This window comes from Mytilus edulis, chromosome 5 (assembly GCF_963676685.1).
Source record: "Mytilus edulis chromosome 5, xbMytEdul2.2, whole genome shotgun sequence".
Taxonomy (NCBI): domain Eukaryota; kingdom Metazoa; phylum Mollusca; class Bivalvia; order Mytilida; family Mytilidae; genus Mytilus; species Mytilus edulis.
In genome coordinates, this window is record NC_092348.1 from 55550402 (window position 1) to 55562484 (window position 12083).

General features: G+C 34.2%; 1 protein-coding gene across 1 annotated transcript in view; it reads right to left on the reverse strand.

Moving 5' to 3' along the window:
- LOC139523969 (neuralized-like protein 2) overlaps positions 1–12083 on the reverse strand; it is a 220610-nt gene that overhangs the window by 167490 nt on the left and 41037 nt on the right. The window lies entirely within an intron of this gene.

Here is a 12083-nt window from a genome sequence, read left to right on the forward strand (position 1 = left end):
TATACTTTTACAATAATTTAGTGCAAAAAAAATCAACTTCCGGTTTACAAAAGGTCACTTCCGGTTGCTTTTTCAAGGTCAAATGGCTTGCAACCTAATGCAGAGAGTCCCATGGCTTTATCAAGTATACATACAGAGGTAAAAATTAGCACTGGTCTGTGGTCCGAGACCAGTTAAATTTGCTTCGGACCAGTAGTAATTTGTCGATAAAAATCATTGGTTGCATCGCATTCGCGGTTTTTTTTTACTGAAAAATGTACCTGTGAAATCAGTTACACGGTACTGGGGGGTACTAATTCTTCCAATTGATCAAGTTGATTAATACATCGGGTGAACGTCTTTTCACAACAACACAAAATGTGGAAACTTTTGGAAGGAGTAAAACGGCCGGACAAATTTGAAAAAAAAGTGACATCCAAAAGGGAGATAGGAATTAAGTTTATAATATTAACAAAAGGAAATGCAAATATAAAAATTCCTTGGAAAAATGTGAAAAATTTGAAGTGACAGACATAAATAAGAAATGTATTTTTGTTTAGGGATCTTTAAATTTTAAGTTAGATTCTGTACTTGCTAATGAACAGGTCAGCACAAACAATTTATTGGAATAAAGGGGAGGAAAGCACACAAGAAATCAAATAATTCAAACTTTAAATCAAATCATTTGTCAAATAAATGTCATTTTTGCAGGAGCAGCCGATTTGGAGCCGAACTAGGAGATTTTTCAGTTCACTGGTCCGACTGGCCAGTACACAAAAAAGCTTAAACTCGACCCCTGTATACATATGAGGTAAAAGCAAAGGTCGAAATCTAGAAAGTTAAATTTACCTATGACCTTGAGCTCAATTTCAAGGTCATAAACAAAGGAACTCAAATCAAAAGACTCTAGGTCTCAATTATATATGATAACTGAGTTATATCACCATACGTGTAATTTTTGATATAATAGGAGAGAAAACTCCCATGAAATGTATTTTTACCCTTTCAACTCAAATTTACGTGTAACAACATGTCGCAACTAATAATTCTGTAAAAATATTGTGTCGATATCTTATAAGATTTCTGAAAAATAGTAATAACAAGTTAAAATCAAAATTTTGATCATGACCTTGACCTTTGACCTTGACCTCATTTATTTTTATTGACCAAGAACCTCAAATCTAAAGACCCTATGCCTCTATCACTTATGTTTTTCCAGTTCAAAATGCATATATCAAATACAAAAGAGGAAATAACTCTCATATGGAACCTCTGTACGGCTTCGGTCAAAGTAAAACAGAACATCCCAAGGATATAACGAGCAATTTGGAAAAATAAATTTGTCGGTTTCTTAAACTGTTGCGAAGCATTATAGATAACAAGAAAAACAGTGTTCCGGGAGATAACTCTTACATGGAAAAGTATTCGGTTACGGGCTGTCTGTTCCAAAAGCGTACACACTGTACGATATCATATACACGCCTGGTAAACCATCTAATCTCAACCAAATGGTTGAGACGGAAAAAAGTATTCTGGCACTTCCTGTTGAGCTTTTCTGGTTCAAAATATTGAAAATAAACACAGGGTAGGTCGATTTTTTGTCGATTTACTGAAAATTAACGACTTTTTTGTAAATCGGAGAATGTCATGCCATAGATAAATCATAATTGTAACTAATATGTCTCTTCTTGGTTTAAAATATTTTAAATTGAAGTCACAATCACTTTTCTCCTACGGATTATAATGTTTACATTCTTTAAATCCGATAGAAGTGCTATGATATTAATGACTTAGCAAGAAAATATGTCAATAATTTGTGTTTTTTTAGGTTTTACGATAACCACGTCTGTAAATTGCACAAATATGTGTTTTTCAAGCCTACTCTGAGCAAAAAAAAATAAAAAAATATAAATGGTTGAGATATAAAGGTATTGGTTGAGTCTTTCTGTCACAATGTTGAGACTTTCTGGTTGCGCTGTACTATTCGAGTTTACCTTTTTTTTATGGTTAACCTGATTCATGTTTTCTGTCTAGGGTAACATAAAATCTAAATACAGATACAATTTTAAGCATTGCCGATAGAAAAATGCATGCCTAACAAATATAAATAAGATTATTTTACAATGGTTATTCATTAATATGATTTGGATGAATTCGATTCCTAACAGACAATATTTGATGCCGAAAATGCGTACATTTATAAAGAAATAAAATAGTTAAAAACTAAACAATCGAACAGGACCCCTTTTCTAGGTTTATTTTTTCTTACACATTATTTCAGGGTGAGGATAATTTAAATGTGAGTAAAAGATGTCATTTTTGTCATTATAATACTTATCACAAAAAAATATGACGATTTTAAAATTATTATAAGTGACGTCCAACTTAGTGTAATCACAGGTGTTGTATTGAAATAATTAAAACTTAGATATTTGTTTACAAGTTCTGCATTCATGGCAAATCCTTAATATTTTGTAATATTCAGCAACATTTATATTATAACCCGGGCCCATCACACTAGGTCGTGATCGCACTACGATCTCTAAAAAAATAATGCTATTGACGATCGTAGTGCAGTTTGGTTGTGTTACGGTCTTGATGAGTTCTTTGTGATCGTGTTGAGAGTAGCCAACTTTCAACATGTTCAAAACAATCGTGATGCGTTCGTGGCGAAATCAGGTCGCAGTTCTGTTCTAGCCGTAGATTTTTTTAGCCGTGGAACTGTCAGGATCAGTTCCAGGTTGAACTGTGTAAATCAGTTCTAGGTAGAACTTACCAATGACCAAATCAGTTCTTGATTAGAACTGTTCAAGCTAGAACTGTCTTAAAGTGTCAGGAGATTTCAACATTTGTCCTGCAGTTCTCCTTCAGATTATGACAGTAAGACGTAATCTATATTGTATGTACATCTCCTTTGCAATTATCTACTTTAAATAATAACTTTTGATGAATTGAATGAATTTAATGAATATCCATTTCTGAATATTAATTCAGTTTTCTTTTTAAATATTTTAAAACTTGTTTCGACGTAGCTAAATTGTGGGAGACAGTTAAAAAAAATTGTGTGTATGCTAAGCATGCGATATCTGCTAAAAACTGTGGTCACACCTTACCAGATAGCTCGAACGAACGCCGAAAGGATAAACAAAAGTTTTCCATTTACAAAATTTGCATCCGTTAGGAGTCCGCGATGTAATGGCCAAAAAAAAAAACGGACGTGTTATATCCCGAAAAATGGGGTGGAAGAGGAATAAAAAAAAATGTCAGAATAAAAAGCCAATAATTTTGCCTGATCATGATTGAGAAGTTGAGCCAAAAATATTCATGATACTAAAGAAAACTTACATACCAATAATTGCCTTTTCTTACGCGATTTGTTTTCAATTTGTATGTATCCGTTTTGTTATCAATGTTCTTTCTGTGGTAAGATTGCCAATGATACAACTCTCTACAAGGGACCAAAATGACACATAAAGTAACAACTAGAGGTCGCCGTATAGCCTTCAATAATAAGCAAAGCCCATACTGCATAGACAGCTATAAAAGGCCCCAAAATGACAATGTAAAACAATTGTAACGAGAAAACTAACAGCCTTATAAATATAAAAAAAAATGAACGAACAACAAATATGTTACACATAAATAAATAAATAATTAATAGCCCTGGAGATGTCAATTACAACATTATTGACGTTAAAGCTTCTGTGCAAAACTGCATCTCAAACGCTAGACTTAATCTCCAGCGTTAGAACTTTAATACTAGTACTTAAAAACACAGCTATTTACTATTTAGACTCTATTACAACCAAAGGCCTCTTTAGAAGCTGCCGTCATAACTACAGACAAGATTAAAATGACTGTTGAAATTTCAAACAATATACGGCAAGTTTATGAATTCTGACAGTTGTATACTGTAAACCAACTTATTTTCGCGAGCGATTTATTTTCGCGACTTTCGCGAGTAGAAAAAAACCGCGAATATAAATCGTCGCGAATAAATAAAATCTTTATTAAACTACATCCATTAAATGAGAAACTCGCGAATTAAAAAAGCCGCGAAATGGACTTGAATTGGTATAACGCGAAATAAAGTATCCGCGAAAATAAGTTGGTTTACAGTATGTAATTGATACTAAGCTACACAAGGTCATGTTTTTCTCTGACTGTTTATGACGTCTTTACACTAAATTCATTGGATGTGTACGGATTGATAGTTTAGTCTTAGATGCATGATTTTTTTATTAGTTGTTAGTGGCTTTTAACTAGCTGTCAGATAACTGCGAGTACTCTCAAATCTGTTCCTAGTGTCTTTTTGTTGTCGGGATGTTCAAGAACCCGGCCACGTCCAATTGCATTTTTGTTCATCTGATGAGTTAAACCTTTTCAACTGATTTTAATAGTTCGTTCTTATGTTGTACTGTTATATATACCACTGTTCCAGGTAAGGGGGAGGGTTGGGATCCCGCTAACATGTTTAACCCCTCCACATTATTTATGTATGTGCCTGTCCCAAGTCAGGAGTCTGTAATTCAGTGGTTGTCGTTTGTTTATGTGTTGCATATTGAATCATATTTGTTTTCCGTTATTTTTTTTTTTTTATACAGATAAGGTCTTTAGTTTTCTCGTTTAAATTGTTTTACATTGTCATATCGGGGCCTTTTATAGCTGATTATGCGGTATGGGCTTTGCTCATTGTTGAAGGCCGTACGGTGACCTATAGTTGTCAATGTCTGTGTCATGTTGGTCTCTTGTGGACAGTTGTCTTATTGGCAGTCATACCACATCTTCTTTTTATAGTTGAAAAAAAAGAGGGACGAAAGATACCAAAGGGACAGTCAAACTCATAAATCTAAAACAAACTGACAACGCCATGGCTAAAAATGAAAAAGACAAACAGAAAAACAATAGTACACATGACACAACATAGAAAACTAAAGAATAAACAACACGAACCCCACCAAAAACTAGGGGTGATCTCAGGTGCTCCGGAAGGGTAAGCAGATCCTGCTCCACATGCGGCACCCGTCTTGTTGCTTATGTGATAACAAATCCGGTAAATAGTCTAATTCGGTAGGTCACATTCAGGAAAGGGAAGGGGATTGTAGTTACGACGTAAGGAACATATCCGATTTCATTTGTGATACGGTTATTCCATAACGGTCAACCAACTCGTGATGGCGTCCGTAAAATTTACGAAGGGATGATTTCAACTTCACCATTTGGAACTCTTGGTTTAATAGCTTCCTTGTGAGCAGCAACCCTCTATCAAGAAAATCATGATAGGAAATGCAAGCACGGGAATATCGTATCAATTGGGAGATATATACCCCGTATGCAGGTGCTGCTGGAATGTTGCTACTTAGAAATGGAAAGTTCACAATTGGAAAGCTGAAATCATCTCTTTTGTCGTAAAGTTTTGTTTTCAACCGACCCTCATTGTCAATTTCTAGATGTAAGTCAAGATATGAGGCCGACTTAACTGTATCTGAAAATTTCATTCACCAGAAGATCTCAACATTGTTCCAGAATATCTCAACCGATACCAGAAAATCTCAACATGACATACTTTATAACATATTTAGCTTTAGGAAATTATATTAGTAAAGAAAAAGAACAAACTGTAATTTTATGTTTATAATGTTTTAGAAAAATACTTATTTACTGATATATATGCTAGTTTATCAATGATATCACTGTCATTTTGTCAATAGCCGACTGCGCTGGTCACATTTACCTGCTGGAGAAAAGTCATTACGATGTCATTTTAAATCATATTCATTTGTGTTATACACGAGACAAACTGTAATTCCAATATCTATGGCATGACATTCTCCGATTTTACAAAAAACGCATTGATTTTCAGAAAATTGACGAAAATTCGACCTACCCTGTGTTTATTTTGAATATTTTGAACCAGAAAAGCTCAACAGGAAGTGCAAGAATACTTTTTACCGTCTCAACATTTGGTTGAGATTAGATGGTTTACCAGGCGTGATATAACAAATATCTGAGCAACATCTTGTGAAACAACAATACAGCGTAGGAAAAAAATAGGCGAAAAAAAACCAAAATAATAATCAGAACAAAATCAATAGGTCTTTCCACGGAAAGGTCGAAAGACCTACTGAGGCTAATAAGCCAGCGAAAAATTAAGGCGATATATCTGAAAACCGTAAAAAGAGCAAAAGACAGCAACGGCCGTTAAAACAAAAATATTTAAAAAAGGCAGAAATTTCGTCCACAAATTGCAATTAACATGAAATAGGATTAACCGTTTCTTTTTTATAAAACAAGCAACATGCCTTTCCAGAGGAGCATCGAGTACCACAGTAAATCCACTCATTGAGCATACGGGTTGTAGTTGTTAGACCACCGAAAGACGCACTTCAATTTAGAACGTATGTAAAAGTAGTCTTTCCCATACAAAAAAGAGCTTCTAGAGAATAATATTGAGAATTATCACGAGATATGACTATATAGCCTTTGTAGAAGAGGAACATGCGCATCGTTTGCGCAAGCTTTCGAGTGGCGCTATGTTTAAAAATCTGAAAGTAGTGGTCAAAATCTGAAAATTTCTGAAAAAACCCCAGTAGGGTTTGCCTATTCAATGGCTTCTAGAGTAAAATAATGAGGTGTGTCACGGGGTATGACTATATCGGTATTGTAGAGAAGAAACGGGCGCATTGTTTGCGCAAGGTTTCGAGTGGCGCTATGTTCCAAAATCTGAAACTAGTGGTCGAAATTTGCAAATTTCTGAAAAAAAGTGGGATTGGCCTATTCAATGGCTTCTAGAGAAAAACAATGAGGTGTGTCACAGGGTATGACTATATTGGACCTGTAGAGAGGAAACAGGCGCATCGTTTGCGCAAGGTTTCCAGTGGCGCTATGTTAAAAAATCGGAAACTAGAGGTCGAAAGTATGAAAATTTCTGGAAAAAAACCCAGTGGGGTTGGCCTATTCAATGGCTTCGAAAGAAAAAATAATGAGGAGTTTCACGGTATCAATATGTAGATCTTGTAGAGGAGAAACAGGCGCATCGTACGGCAAGGTTTTGAATGGCGCTTGGTAAAAAATTCTTAAACTTGCGCTCGAAATTTGATATTTTTTTTTAGAAAAATCGGGGGGTTGGCGTATTCCGTGGATTCTAGCGAAATATAATTAAGGGTGTCACGGGGTATGACTATATATGTCTTGTAGATAAGAAACAGGCGCATTGTTTGCGCAAGGTTCCGAGATGCGCTATGTTCAAAAATCTGAAACTATCGCTTGAAATTTGATTTTTTTTTTAAACAGAGGGGTTTGCCTATTGAATGGATTCTAGAGTGAAATAATGAGGGGTGTCACGGGGTATAACTATAAAGGTCTTGTAGAGGAGAAACAGGGCGGCGCATCGTTGGCGCAAGGTTTCAAGTGGCGCTTTGTTAAAAAATCTGAAATCTGAAACTAGCGCTCGAAATGTGATTTGTTTGGAAAAAAGCGGGCTTCTAGAGAAAAAATAATTAGGGGTGTCACGTGGTATGACTATATAGGTCTTGTAGAGGAGAAACAGGCACTGGAGTTTCTTATTGACAGCATATTTGTTGAATTTGGAGGGAGACTTTTCACACAAACGATCTGAATTCCTATTAGAACAAACTATACGCCTCTACTTGTCGAACTCTTCTTATTTTTATATGAGTCGGCGTTCATTCAGATACTTTTCAAAACAAAAAGAGAAATTAAAGAAGATCATTTGATTTCCCATTCTGATATATTTATGATGTTCTTTCCATTAAAAACCAAATTTTCTGATTGGATTACATAAATACATCCTCCAGAACTAGAAATTAAAGAAACAACAGAAACGGTTTCCTCAGCCTCATTTTTACACTCGAATTTGACATAAACGGTAATTTCGATACAGCAAATTGAAACGAAATAGACGATCTTGATTTAAAATTATAAATCCAACTCCTCTGTAGTAGCAATATTTCAATAAAACTTGTATATAGGATACTGATTCTGAAATTTATTCGTTATTCAAGAGCTTGCATTTGCTATTCAGATCTATGATTCGTCACCAGTGTCTGAGCAGAAGGTTGGTATGTCAAAGAACGTCTCATCCTTTTTTCTAAAAACATAAACATCATCAGATACTAAGACCCTGTTTTTGATATATTCTGAAGTCTCAAATAATACATGATGGTCGGGAAATATAGACTCTTTCTTATGTTTTCTATCATATTCATAAAGTGTTATGTTTTTTTTTATTCATTTGTCTTCATAAAAGCAAAAAATGTGGGTTGAGTGTCTCAAACAATGAGAATAACCCATATCGAAAAGTCGGCTGTTCAAAGCCCCCACATGAACAATTTAGTTGAGAAAACTTCAACGTCATAATTTATACTCACACAACAATTTACCGAAAACAAATATTATAGATGAATTAACGACAACCACTTAACAACAGGCTCGGGACTTTGGATAGGATCTGAGACAGTGGTGTGATAAAAGGCTTCGCAGGGCGCAGCTTAATACGACCGCAGAAGTTGAACCCTGAACAGTTGGGACAAGTATGAACACAACATTCAACTTGATACAGCTCTAAATTTTTATTGTGATTAAATAGTGTCTGACACAGATGAATGTTGTCTAAGAACTTATTTTTTTTAAATTAGACATTTACCTTTTATGGCCCAATATCCAAAATCCAAATTCATGTTTAAATTCAGCATATCAAAGAACCCCAAGATTTCAATTTTTGATGAAATCAAATAAAGTTCAATTTTGGACCCTTTAGACCTAAGTGTGGACCAATTTGATAACGGGGCCCAAATATCAAAAATCTAAATACATGGTTAGATTCAGCATATCAAAGAACCCAATATATATAATTTTTGTTGCAATCAAACAAAGTTTAATTATGGACCCCGATTTTGAACAACTTGAAAACTGGGCCCATAATTTAAAATCTAAGTACATGTTCAGATTCAACATATCAAAGAACCTAAAAAAATCATTTTTTTTTGTTAAAATCAAACTTAGTTTAAAAGTTGGACCCTTTGAACCTTAATGTAGACCAATTTGAAAACATGACCAACAATTAAGAATCTAAATCAACGCGAATAATTCAGTTTTTGATAAAATTAAACAAAAAGTTTAAACAAAATGTTTAATTTTGGACCTTTTTGGTCCCTAATTCCTAAACTCTTGAGACTAAAACCCCAAAAATCAATCCCGACCTTCCTTTACTGGTTATAAACCTTGTGTTCAAATTTTATTCTATTTACTTATACTAAAGTAATTATCCGGAAATGATCCGTCTTCGGGCGACGCTGACGACGACGTGATACCAATATACGACATATTTGTCTCGCGTCGACGGAGTCAGAAAGCGAGACAAACGTATGATGTTTCTGGCGTCGGCGACGACGGCGATTGCGTCAACAATGTATTAGTTTGTGATTAAGTCTAGTTTATGGTGAACGGCAAGTTGTAGGTGAATCAAACTTGGTATGCAGTTGTATAAGCTTTGGCACATTTCATTTCCATGAAGATTATTTGGCCCTGTCCCCTCAGTCATGGTCTATTGACTTCGAAACTTTTGCTTATTTTACATGTACTAGTTTGTGATAAGGTCAATTTATGGGGAACCATTAGTTGTAGGCCAATTTTAATTGATATTCAGTTGTTTAAGCTTTGGCACATCTCATTTCCATGGAGAATATTTGGCCTTGCCACTTAGTCACAGTCTAATGACTTTGAAATTTATCTTAGTTTCCATGTATTAGTTTGTGGTTAGATCAGTTTTAGATGAGCTGCTTATGTTAAGTCATTGATATTATGCATTTGTAAGTATTGTTTCCATGGAAATTATATAGCCCCACCCCCTCTTCATGGTTCATTGACTTTTAAACTTTTACATAGTTTACAAGTTAATGTTTGTATTTAGATTTGGGAACGACTTACAATAAGTCAATGGTATTTGGTATGCAATTGTATTAGCATTGACACATTTCATTTACATGGAGATTATTAAGTCATATAACTTAGTCATGGTTCATTGACTTTGAATATTTTCATAACTTGTGTAAGATGTTAGAGTATTTTCATTTGGATTTTAACATTTGCATAATCAAAATTACAAAAAGGCGAGACATATCTCTGTGATAACAGTTCATTTTTTTTTTCATTTTTTGCGGTCGTATAAAAAGTAAAATCACAAAAATACTGAACTCCGATGAAAATTGAAATGGAATTCCGCAAAATCAAATGGCAAAATCAAAAGCTCAAACACATCAAACGAATGGATAACAACTGTCATATTCCTGACTTGGAACAGGCATTTTCTTATGTAGAAATGGTAAATTGAACTTGGTTTTATTGCTAGTCAAACCTCCAACTTGTTTGATAATCACTAAAATAAGTAAAAATGTCAAAAATAGGGGAACAGCAGTCAACATGGTTACAGTGTTATCACTATATAAAAACAAATAATATGTAACAAAGAGGAACAAAAAGGCACATATAAAATTTAACAACCTCATTCATTGCTTTTTGTTATACGATTTTATGTTTTAATAATCAAATCATAAAGGATGGAACGATTTAAAGTACTGGCTACGAACCCTTACATTGACATGCACATGGTTAGGTTAGTATTAACTCTGACGTATAATCGCGCGTTTGACGTACATCAGTAGATCAGCATGTATTATAAACGTCACACAGGTAGATATAACATAATTTTGTCGTTCAACAGTAGGACAACTGGAAGCGTCTGAGTAAGGATTTCGGTGCTCGGTGATACGGTTCACTAGTTGACGTTGCAAAGTATGAACAGAATAGTATGTAGTTTTTTTTAGGCTTATCCTCTGCAGAATTTAAATTTAAAAGTTTCCCTTGTCCTTCTTGATGCTTTTCTATATGTGTATAGTGAATTTCTTCTAAAGAAGAGCAAATAAACACAAAAGGGCATAAAGACAAAGCACATTTGCAAAAATGAAAGTCAAGATCACAAAAATTATCATAGAACAATAAATAAAGGCAACAGTAGTATACCGCTGTTCAAAACTCATAAATCCAGGGACAAAAAACAAAATCGGGGTAACAAACTAAAACCGAGGAAACGCATTAAATATAAGAGGAGAACAACGACATAACACCGAAACGTAACACACACAGAAACGGACCAAGCATCAGACAAAACACCACGAGAATAACAAATATAACAAGAAAACCAAATACATGAATTTGGGATAGACAAGTACAGTGCCACGTCTGATCTCAATATCTCAAAAATAAGAGAAAACACAAACGACTCAACGTTAAAATGCAACACACACAGAAACGAACAATAATATAACAATGGCCATCTTCCTGACTTGGTACAGGACACTTTTAAAGGGGAATAAAAGTTTTTTATTTTTATAACACAATAGCGGGATGTATAAGTACAGAGCCACGTTACATGTATCAAAGAAACATAAAAGTCATAAAGACAAAGCACATTAACAAAAACGAAAGACAAGAATACAAAAAATATAAAACAATACAACAATCACCGGATGCATCAATACAGAGTAACGTCAAACGGATATCACCAAAAACAGACTAAACCATAAAATTAATATTAATAACAAATATAAATAAAAGAATACTATATAACACGTTACTACGATGATAAACAACGTCAGTACGCAGAATATATACTCCATGACAATCGTGTATTATAAGATGATACGGAGTATTTATCAACAAATTATTGGTACCTATTTACTTATACCTTGGTACCTTCCGATGAACTTTTTAGAAAATGGACGAGCTGTCCTTTGACATACCCCTGGTTCATAAAATTTCTGCTCATACACAGTAAATTCACTGGTGACATTTTACAAGCTCTGAGTAGGGCAATAACGAGTATATATTTTGTTCCGGATTGCAGTGAAAAGACGGTGTCCAACAGTTATTTATTTTTTTCAATATTTTATTTATTGACTGAATATATGGTATCTGTAAATTCTATAAGCTCTATTGCTTTTGAATAAAAGACAACTATTATTATACTAACTATTTGACGAATCCAAAAATAGGTTCTGGGGATTGGTGCTTTTTTTAATATTGTT